General features: G+C 45.2%; 1 pseudogene; it reads left to right on the top strand.

Moving 5' to 3' along the window:
• Positions 1–9,515: 9,515 nt before the first annotated feature.
• LOC149236852 (uncharacterized) lies at positions 9,516–11,045 on the top strand (annotated as a pseudogene).
• Positions 11,046–12,069: the final 1,024 nt, after the last annotated feature.

The following is a 12,069-nucleotide window of genomic DNA, read 5'->3' on the forward strand; positions in this document are numbered from 1 at the left end:
TAGTAGTGATCGTGAATGCTTCCTCAAGCCAAGGTTGGATGCTTGCTTTGAGCCCGACTTCTCTCTGGCGTGCGGCGTCCACCTACTCCTTCAGAGCCTGGGCCTCCCTCATCTTGGCCAAGCGCTGAGTGATGGCGACCGTTTGCGTAGTCCCCCAGACATTGTCATAAGCCTGCTACAACTCCCGTGCTTCTGTCTCTACCTGCTACAGCGTTGGGTCTTCTTATAGTGATGTGAGCGTAAGAAGGGACTGATCCAACAATCCCGTGCAGTCTTGTACAACGCGCTCTATCACTTCCAATCCTGCTTGAATTGTGTGGCAACACTGCTCTCTAACTTCTGGGGGTGTAGTAGGCTGCGCCTTCATCCTTAGCTCCGCAATCTGCAAGTTCAACTCCCACTGAGCTTTCGCGGCCTCCTCTTGGGCCCTACAGAATCCTGTTGCCATGTGATGAATCTTGTCGGTTGCGGGGAGTTCTGCTAGCACAGCCAGTTCTGGTACACTGTTATAGACCTCCTCCATGGCCTGTTCCAATCCTTGGTTGTGTGCAACCAAGTCGTCGCGCTGTAGACTGATCTGCTCTAGATTTCCTTTTTTCTCTATTAAGACCTGGAGGGCACAACCTTCCTTGGCGCGGAGCTTAGCGGTTACCCCATCCTGCAGCTGGTATAGGGTTTCTCTCAGAAGGGCAGCCAAATTCAACCCCCAACCCCTCATGTCACCTTCGGCCTCGACTAGGATGGTGCCTCGTGGTAATATTAAAGCATTCATGCGCGCACCATCTGCTCCATTGCGGGTGTACCTTCCACGAGGGTCGGAATCATCCCTCCTGGGGGTCGCACCTTTAATGCCTGCAACTGCGCCCTGAGCTCCACCAAGACAATTGTTTGCTCCGTCATCAGCTCCTCTAGAGCACCCTTAGTGGCATCACACGCTGGTTCACTGCTGGCAAGAAGATCTTTCTCCAAGGTCTTTGTTGTCTTTGTCTTTTTGCGTGCATGTGGCTGCTCCTGGATGTGCGACTTCTTGAGTTGGGGCAATTTTGTGGTAAGGTCCATGCATTCCTGTGTCTCTGCTTTCCCATGTATGACCTGCTCCGTGGAAATTTCCCGATCTTCCATGATCTCTTCGGAGAGTGCGGTGATGGTTGTTGCTGCTACCTCGGTCACCTCCCGCTGCGAGGCTGCTTTCTATTCCTAGCACGTCCTTTCCGCCATCTTTGTGATGCGCAGCTTGAGTTCCTTCTTTCGCTGCTGTGTTGCAATCTTTTCTAATTCAACCAAGTCCAGGGTGGGCCACTCCGGAGGCCATGCTGCCATTACCTCGAAAATTGCATCATCCGTTGCAATGAACGAAAGCTTTACCCATGTTCGATTTGGATCCTTTCGTGCCCAGATATACAGATTATGCATATCCGCCTTGAACTCAGTCGCGCTTTGCAAACTATTGTATACTATTGGGGATAACCGCGGTCTACGGGCGATCCATGTCCGGATACTCGCCTCCATAAATATCCAAAACACCTTGATCTCACGAACCCTCGTGGCGTCTTTTGTTGCCCAGAGTGAGTTATATCTCATGGCTTCAGGTAGGTTCTTCTCAATGTTGGGAAACTGGCTACCCTTCGGCAGCTCCCCTACAACTAGCAGGATCGATAGGAGCAACCATGCGTAGTGGAAAGTTTTACCCTTCTCCTAGGCTTCCCTACAATTCGTCAAGAATTCGTCACAGAGAAACTGCACCCAGTTGAACTGAACCCCTTCTGCACACTGCTCCGCGAGCGCAATGACAGATGTTGGCACCTCATCTATGCAACATTTCCGCATGAGCTTGCCAGCCAGTAACTGGGTGGTGATGTGCACCCCTTGGTCTTTGATATTTTCTATGACATACCCTCACTTCCACTTCTCCAGCTTATATTTAGCCTTCATGGCTTCTGCAAGGCCCACGTCGCTACTCGTTCCTATTAGGGTTGCAAGATCGTTTCCTTTAGTAGGAAACTAGGAAATCCAGTGTATTAAATCGGCCGTGATGGGAATCGGTTCCTCCAGCCAGAGATACCCATCATGTACTAGACATAGTAACTGCCAGATAAAAAAATTGTGATGTCTGCACGGTGGTAGTGGGGTATCCACCTTAGATGGAGTAATCTCGCCTTCTCCACACCCTGTAGCCACTTCTGCTGCAGTAATTTCTCTACGGCCAATTGAGGGAATTTCTCACTGTCCGTGAGGTCCCAGTATTCGAACTTGATATTTGGTACCTAACCCAATGGCAGAGCATCAAACTTTATTTCATGCGGAAGAAGCGGGGTCTAGAGCGTGCTTTTCGTGGCCTCTAGGTCCTTTGTTATCTTGGTCGTCCCTTTCCACAAGGAGATGTATGGTGTTACTGCCGAAGGTACTTGGGAAACATTTTCCTCTTCCTCATCCTGTGCTTCAATTTGAGGGATCAAGGCTTGTAAATCTTCCTCTTCCTCCTCAGTTTCAGTGGTGATAGCTTTGCCCTTTTCTACCATTGACAATTTACTGAATCGTGGTGATACCCGGACTAGCCCCATAGTTTTCTTGTCTTTCTGGGGTTGCGGCGTGCGTGGAGACTTTGAAACCTCTAGGGTAGTGGTCGCTTCGCCAGGCTCCTCCTAGGTCAGATGGGGCTCCTCCGCGAATCTCACTCTGGATCTAGCTGACATGGTTTCTATCCTGGATTCGTTCGGGTACTTACTCATGGGTAGCAAGGGAGCTTGGTGCTTACTACTCTGTACTAGCTCGAATCTCAAATATCTAAGTGTTGGCTTGGGGCTACCCCAAGGGGTTTTATAGGAACATTTGAATTTGACTTCGACCATTCCCTCCACTTCTAAGTCATTAATATCTTCTTGGTGGCAGATCTTCCCATATCTAGCTCTAAATTCCTATCGTAATGGCCTGCCACCCACTCCTTTCTACCGTAAGTCCAACTTCTTGTCATGAATAGTGACATCAACAGTCACCTCCCAGCGTACCCACGCGGCAGCGCAACTTGTTATGCGCAACCGCAATCCCGATGACCTACTGGCCCTGCGCAGAACCCCCTTTCTGCGTAGCTCTTCTGCAAACTCATTTATAGTCCCGCGCCATCTTTCAATTGCTTGGAGCACTGAGACTGTGCTTTCTACAGATAGTCAGGTGGTCGCACCCCAGGTGCGAGATTTCAGCTTCCCTGCTAGCCCGGGCTGCAGGCACCCTTCACCTACCCTTGTGTTCATTAGTGCATCTCGTTCTACTTTGTATGGTGTGCCCCCTTGTTTGGTAAAGTGCGATCGCAGCCATGATAGCAGGGTCACAACTGTTTCTAATGTAGTAGTAGGGCCGGCCAGGCGTGGTCTTATCATGCTTAGTTTCGCGCGGCCCGCTTGTGCAACTCCGATTTCTAGTTTGTTGATTCCTTCGCTCAATATGACACTTTTCCTCCTCAACTGTGCCCATTCTTCATTGAGTGTGTGAAGTTTCAAACTCCCTCGCCGAATGGCTTCTTGTATCTATCGTATTCCTTTACCGAGGTCCTTACGTCCTGTTCGAACTGCGGGGGCTGTGGTCTTGGGAGTTCTCTCCATCCTCCTGGTTTCATCTTGTCTCATCAATGATAGGGCCACCTTCACACTCCTCTTTTTGCTTATGGTCCTATAGGCCCATCGAGCCACTGGTACGCACAAATTCCAATGGGTTCGTTTTGTCTGGCGAACTCTGTTCAGGATTCTGCATGTGTTTTCGAACATTTTGTTGCATACTGCTAACGGAATGCGTTGCCTTCCCTGCTACCGCGTCGGTTTTGATTTCTGGTCCTTAGTTGGGGAGGTGGTTGCACAACATACGTCTGCGTCCCTCGCTATAGGTGGATGCCAAAACCATTGCATCCTTCCTACCCAGATCATGTTCGGTGCTGGGGACCTCTAATCCATACACACAACCACCTTCTATATTCGTGCCGGTTCCACCTAGTCTTCTGTAGTGTACTCCTCCCTTGTGCAGTTGTTGCGCGCAACACCCCTTTTTGCGCACCATGCCGCTTTTGTTCCAGTATTGCCTTTTCACAGTGGTCTACAGATTCCTCCACGTTTGTTGCGCCCTCATCTGTTGGCAGTTCCCTTGCTTCGGTCATCACGCGTCATAGTGATCTAACCATCATATTACAATTCAACATTGTTACCTCATGCAATCGGTTCTTCCATCGCTCTATTTCTTCATCTAAATCCGATCTGCAGGAGTTGTCGCACTCCCATGAGATTCTTCCGTCCGCCGTGGGATTCACCTGATCCTGGTCTTGTGCCGTTTTCTGGTAAATGCAGTCCAGTTTATCATCACTGTCCTCGTCACATACAAGTTCAGTGTAGCGCGCTCCTTCGGTTGGATCTAGTGGAACTATTACACAGAGAGAATTTTTCTCAAATATCATTTTTCGTCTCTTTAAGTTGATGACTCCATTCATATCTGTAGCCCAGTCTATTCCAAACAATGCGAGGTAAGGGTTATTGTCATCCACAATTTCTATTACCTGAAAATCTGTTTGTGTGCTCACGCCTTCAATGTCCACTGTTACTCCTTGCAATCTCTCCATGGGCAAGATCTTTTGTTGGTTCGCCATCCGTAATTGAATAGGAGACCACTGTAACGCGGGCCTACCCATGCGTTCCCATGTCTGTTTAGGTAGCACATTCACATCTGAACCTAAGTCCAGAATGACCTACTCCATCTCATAATCGTCAATCTGCGTCGTCAATTGCATTTCCTGTCCGGTACACAAAGCATGCTTTCCTAGTTTCTGAACCACGTGTGGTTCGCCCGACCCTGCGCACCTAGTTATCAGTTCTTATATTCATCTAACTGCCTTATTGTCTCATAGCAGCTTCATGCATGTCTCTAAAAAGGTAGTAAGCATGGAAGGATCCATTTCTTGCTCTAGTCGATCCTTACTACCTGGAGTAGAGGCCTTTGTGAAGGTTTTCATAGCTTCCTTCAATGTCTCCTTCACGCGTTCTAAATCAGATTTGGGTTCCTTTGCAGGAGCCTCGCAAACCCATGAATCTTCTTTGGGCTGCTTCTTTTTATCTTCTCCTGTAGTTGCGCCGCTTCTGAGAACCATATTTACGATGGGGTCGTCTTCGCGCGGTTCAGACCTTATCATTTGGATGTTCTGGGTTAGAGTGAGCTGTAGTACCCATTTCTCGCGCATTTGGGCGATCAGCGTAGGACAATGTACTAATTCGCGATCAAATTGCTCACAGTACATGCAAGATATTCTGGTCGGGTTCGTACAGTTACGCGCGTAGTGCCCAGGTCCTCCACAATTGTAACAGATTAATTGTCCACGCCCTCGTCCGGATCCCATTCCTCCCCATCCTCGTCCGCGTCCCTGAAATCCACCACGCGCTATTGCTGCGGCTGGATCCTGACCTCGCGCCTCAGTCTGCATCCTGTAAGCAGGTGTTCGATCCATCAGCAACTCATAACTTCGGTAGTTTCGTTCGTCATGACCCACTGATCTAAAAAAATTGTGAAATCGTTGCTAGGGGGTCTGTGTAAACTTCTGCAATAGATGACAGTTGCCCGTTGTGTGATTTCCTCCCACTTGACAAATCGCGCACCAGAGTGCGAGCACCACGCTTAGCCTCGCCTGTGCCTCTAGTCTCAATGGCACTGGCCCCCCCCACCAAATAGTTCGTGAATACCGGACAATGATCTTTATTATGGCCCTGGCCTTTACATTTTATGCACCACACTTCTTCGTGTGCTTATGGTCGGGGCGCCCTATCCTGTTTCAAACTCTGCATCTCCAAGCATAGGTTTTGTAGTTGCGCATGGATCTGTTGGACTCCTAACCCAGGATCCTGTATCGGAGTTTCATGCAACCTCATCGCTATTTCCAAAGCTTCTGCCTGGGTTGAAAGCTTCTGTTGTGATAGCGCCGTTCTCAGGTGCGATGTCAAAGACGCCACAAACCACGCCCAACGCTGCACATCTGTCAGCGTCACGGATTGTGCTCTTCAGTCTCTGGTCTAGCTCCTAGGGGGTTTTTCCCGAAAGCATCGTGATCTCCTTGAATCCGATGATCAACTGCGTCTCTAATTTCGGACGGCTAAATTCTATGTTCAATGCAATCTGGATTTCCGCTATTTTGGCATTTGGATGATCATTCAAGTGCTTGATATAACAAGTCAGTGCGCGATCCTACAACGCACTTATCAATGTGGCCTTCTTAATGTTATCATCCGTAACTCTGTGCGCTTCCCATACTACTCTTACTATGAACCAAAACTGATTTGGATCTTCGCTCCCTATTCCTCTGAATACAGGCAACTTGATTGCACTCACCATGCTGAACGGCGGGTTGGGTGGAGGTGGGGTGGTTGAATATGGAGGAGACAAAGGCGAAGTGGGTGACGGCGTAAGTGGAGGTGACAACAGTGGGATGCGCTGCCTTGTCAAACTGACCGCACTCCTTGGAGAAACCCAATCGCGCTCTTCCTCGCCTGCTCGCAGAGGTGAAATTAAAGGACTGTTTCCTAACCCTTCGATACTCTTGTAGACCTTTCTGCTCCACGTCGTTCCACGTATTAATGTATTCGCATCACCCGTTTTTCACATAACAACATCTTAATCCAGGTATTCAAAGATTTGATGTACCTATCTCACGGTCCCTTGAGAAAACGTTGCTCAGCTTCGTTGTAGCTCACAGTTGTGTCTATTGTAAACTCAGTGATAAACCCTCCTATTATCTAATCCAGCCAGTGATCTACGGCTCGTGCGATCTTATCTTCAGATGCCTCTAGTTTGCGCACCAACTCTGGAGTCCACACTATCAGTTGCTCAAGTTTGCACCTTCCCCAACTGTCACCTAGCCTCGCAGTCCAACCATACAATTCTAACGAGAATGTCGCGAAGAAGATCTCGTGGTTCTCCGTATATATGTAGTGATCCAACCACCTCTTCTTAGATATCTGCGGAGTTTTGTTTTCCTGTACCACAAACTTGTGCAGCTTCTGATCCAACCAATCCTCAATCTCTTTCTTCGTAGGGTTCTAGTGTTCCGACATCAGACATCCATTAGGCAGATCCCAGTCCTGACAATGGAACCATTTGTTGGTTTAATGGAGCCTGACCCAGGTTCAAAAGAGTTTTAGCCAAAAAAATCCCGCACTACTGGCCCTTTCGACAACAATCCGCAGACTGCAGACTGAAGTCTCACCCGAGGTAGTATGGGAGGGTGCTAGAACTAGGTTTCTGCACTCTTGGGATGTCTTGATGAGGTCTGGAGGGGTCGCGAACCAATCTGTGCACTCGCGCTGGTCTGCGCAGCTGTCAGGCCATTGTGTAAATCCGCGAAGGGGCACTTCCTAAATTCTTATTATTATTGCAGTTATTACAAATCTGATCTAATTATTGTGGTCTTAATCAAGCATTCAATTGATATAACTAGCGCGCATAACCATAATTCTTAAAGACATGTATAAAATCATAACATAAGAACAATCATACAGATTTGCTACTAAATGCACAATACTTCAAAAACACTTATCTTATATTAATCTCTAGTTCAATACAATCCAATTCCACCCTGTGCACTCAACTGCAGGGTTCCATGCACACAGCTGTGGACTCTACCAAGCCTCTGCGCACAAAGTTTCAAGGCCTACTCTAACTACTATCACCTTGACTCGGACTTACAGAGTCAAAGCGAATATTGCATTCGTAAACCCATAACCTTCAAGATCTGAACAAAAAATGTTTTCTACCCTTAGAGCCTCACTCTATTTATACATTCGCATGGTCCGTGGACCACGGGCACGCCGACTTGCTTCCTATTACGTTACATTATTTTCGGGCGGACAACCCTTTGACTTGACTCATTATAATTCGCGCTCCGCGCATTTCGTAGAACCTTTACCATACTACTACCCAAAATTGCGGGCTTTGAGCCCCAAAATCTTTTCTGCTGCCCAACACATAGTGTCACCACCAAGATTGTCGGCTTTCAAGTCTTGGACTCTACCATGGTATAAGTGCATCTATACCATTCTTATATGTATATATAAGCCAAATTCAGATGACCAATTATGTATAGAAGAACTAAGCTAAATTTGATAAATGTTTGTGCCTTTTAACTTAATTAGTGGAAGTCGCTGAAGAGCTTAAACAGTGGACATATGTTTATTTAAAAATGTTTAACGATATTGGTATTCTTCGACCAAAGCAGCCCTGATATTTCATCTCATTAGCTAAAAAGACACTGGGAAGACTTCTTAACATAAAAACTAAATTTTGGACAATGGACTCTAAAACTACTATAACGACATGATAAGTTTATCTCAGCCTCAATCAGATTACTAAGTACGACCCTAATGAGTGGCAGAAAAATCAACCAACGGTAAATGTAAATAACATTGACAAAGCATGGGTTCAAGTACACAATTTTGAGCGTTAGTGCACACAATATAACAAAACTACATTGAAGACGCTTGGGATTTGGTACTAGAACAAGACAAAAGGACTGAAATTGCGAACCAAAAGTCCCATGCAACAATTTTAGTAAAGGCTAGTTTCTGTACCAAGGGACATTTATTTTTGTTTTACATATTATTTGGGAATTCGAATGTCTTTGTGGCTATTTATTGGCCAAATCCATACCATATCCTTGAGTTTATCCCACGATCAGTACAACTCGACAGTGGAAGGGTTTGAAATGTCGGATTATATAACCTAAGCGAGCATTAAAAAAGGAGTAAACTAGCGAATGTTGGAAAACCTAACGTTCCAACTTACCGGGACTGTCGTTAGAGCAACTGGTATCGGTTGAGCACCAAGACAAGCAAGCACAAGATGGTAGTGATGGCCCTTCTGCACGCAGACCACTGTGATGGAGTATTTATGGGGAAAAAATTCCTCTAATGCAATACAAAATTCAATAGGAAACCACGAGAATCACTGCCATAACCATGTGCAATAGCTTCCCTGTGGACACCGAAAGCATCTCGATACATGCAAAGCCAGAATTGCAGGTCAGATAAAGAGTTATGTTGTGTGGTCTCTTGTTTTGCATGGAGAGCAACGTGCAGGAGAGGAAATGCAAGGAAATTCGCGGTTTTGGCTTCCCTGTTTTGATTTGAATTCCTTTTCTCCACCCGCTACCCACTATGCATTAACGAGTTGGACGGAGAGTCACATCGAGCTGGATTCCGGTAGGTACATATTCTAACAGAAACAAAATCACATCACACAGAGACGCGTCCCACGGGTGGGGGAAAACCAAAAGTTTTTCCGACCTCGAACAAAAGAAAAACAATTCCTCCACCTCCTTAAACTACTCCACGGCACGTAACTCGACATCGATCTCTTTTAGAATCTCCGTGTTCTAGAAACTAGAATCAGAGTTTTGCCGGACACAAGGCCTACCGAGAAAATTCCTTTAACGGCACCTAACTCGACATCGATCTCTTCTAGAATCTCCCTGCGTTCTAGAAACTAGAATCAGAGTTTTGCCGGAGACAGCCCAGCGACAAAATTCCTTGAATAGTTGCTTCCAATTATTATTCACAATAACACCCAGATTCGCCTCTCGTTCCCTATAAGAAATGCTTATAAGAACAACTTCGATTCCAATCTACATTGTCTCGAATCTCCGTTGCCCAACTATTTATCATCTTTGTCCGATCTGTATCTTCAATCCTCCGAAGATCCGATCACAAACATAGGATTCTGAGATTCATTACAAATATCCGTAGAGGGCTTTTGGATTTTGATCTATACAATTGCTCCAATTAGTCTGGAATTGTTTGCGAGGAATTAGAATATCTAGACTACAATTCATATATAATACATGGCATTAGCCCTCTTCCATCTTTTGGATTCTGCGAAATCCAAACTGGAGCATTTAACAGTGCGTATGCTGAATGGCGTCCGCGCTTTTTCTAAAATAAACCGTGTTGGCGTGGATTGCAATCTATGCGCTTTGCATGGCTGCAGGGTTTATCTTGTGGATTGCGATGTGTTTCTTGGATCTGGCAGCGGGGACTTGTGTCTTGTAGGCCGGCACAGATGTGATTGAGGGTTTGAATGAGCATGTCCTCCCTGCATTGCAGCTTCTCAACGGTGTGCTTGCCCTGCTTGTGGGATTCATCATACTGGTGGGAACGATTCATTATTAATATCAATGTTAATGGCAACCACTCGAGACATAATCCCAACAAGACGAGCACTCTGTCAAACCGCTCCAAGATGATAGCAGCACTGCCCAAAGCCAAGTACAGGTGTTTGGGAAGATCAGATGATGCAAATAGCAATGATTCATCGTCATCATCATGTGCAGTTTGTTTGGGGTGTATTGGGAAGGAGGATGAAGTCCGTATTCTTCCCAACTGCAGACACTATTTTCACATTTCTTGCATTGATCGGTGGCTTCTTCCATGTACTGTCAGTAACTCTTCCTGCCCTTTGTGCAGAGCCACTGTAATAGGCCTCTACACATTACAAGCAAAATAGGACAAATCGCAACATTACAAGTTCTTGTTGCTCGGAGACGCAAATCCTGAAAAAGGGAGGCGTTTCCTCCCTTGTTTTGGGTGCCTGTTTTCCCCTTTTCCTCCATACCTGAAAGTGTTTTTTTTTTGCCTGGGGCAAAACATTTCAGGCCACAATGATTCGTGTAAATATATCCGTGGGCTGAAATCTCACTAAAATTATATACTAAAGAGCTATGATTTCTCATTACTTGATTTGTGGTTCTTAGATTGTTGTAGTCACAGTCATACATTCATTCACTCAAAGAGATAAATACACATTTCCAAGATGAGCACTTCGGCTTCTGGATTGATGTTCATGGTTGAATTGAAGAGGATCCACCCTAAATTCCAGATTTATTAAGCAATTGGAGATTTAAAAAGACTTGTGGCGAAGGCTTTCTTTTTCAGATTTATTAAGCAATTGGAGATTTAAAAAGACTTGTGGTGAAGGTTTTTTTTTCAGTGTGAAAAAAACGCTGGTATTATAAGTGAATAACCAGTAGATTTGTTTACCATAATAACTTCATCAAATGATATTATCCAGGTATTAGTTTCAGCCAGAAGATGAATACACATTTCTAAGATTAATACATTCATTCACTCAAAGAGATAAATACACATTTCTAAGCTGAGCACTTCATCTTGTGGATTTGATGTTCATGGTTGAATTGAAGAGGATCCACCCTAAATTCCAGATTTATAAAGTAATTGGAGATTTAAAAAGACTTGTGGCGAAGGTTTTTTTTCAGATTTATTAAGCAATTGGAGATTTAAAAAGACTTGTCACCAAGGTTTTTTTTCCGGCGTGAAAAAAACGCTGGTATTATAAGTGAATAAACGGTACATTTGTTTACAATAATAACTTCATCAAATGAAGTTATCTAGGTATTAGTTTCAGCCAGAAGGCTTCATGCTATATCCATATAAGACCTCCATATTGCATAATGAAAAAAATAAACAGTTTACAACATATATGTTGCTCCAAATATAGTAAGGTAAATCAAAACTTGGAAAATCGAAACTCGGAAAGACAAAAACTATTTCAAACATAGCAAGGGCAGCAAGATCAAGATAGTAGACCACTTCAGGGGAAGGGAAGGAACCAGCATCATGTGAACAGCCCGCCAACACCAGCGCGATATATAGACCACGAGCGCGATATATAGACCATCCTGAGGAGCAGCAATTCCCAGCTTGGACATGGCGTCAACAGTAGAGTTGTGTGCTTTGCGAATGTTTTGAATGAAAATCTTATGGAAAGTGCCCATGAGATAGCTGATGTTCTTTAGTCAGCCTATGTTCTTTATGTTCTTTAGTCAGCTTTGTAAGTGTGTTTGCTGTATAAAAAATTTGGCTCGTACACCATTAATAATTGATTGTGAATCCCCATATCTGTGAAGAATAAAAATGTTCAAAAAAATTTACGAACACAACATTTCCCAAAGTGCCATCGCCTCCACTTTAACCCAGTATTTTAACCCGTGACTAAGGTATTTTAACCCGTGAAGGTTTCATGACTGGATTCTTATGGGTT

Source organism: Pinus tabuliformis, chromosome 8, assembly GCF_031772625.1.
Source record: "Pinus tabuliformis cultivar Carrire ecotype Pingquan chromosome 8, CPIR1, whole genome shotgun sequence".
NCBI lineage: Eukaryota > Viridiplantae > Streptophyta > Pinopsida > Pinales > Pinaceae > Pinus > Pinus tabuliformis.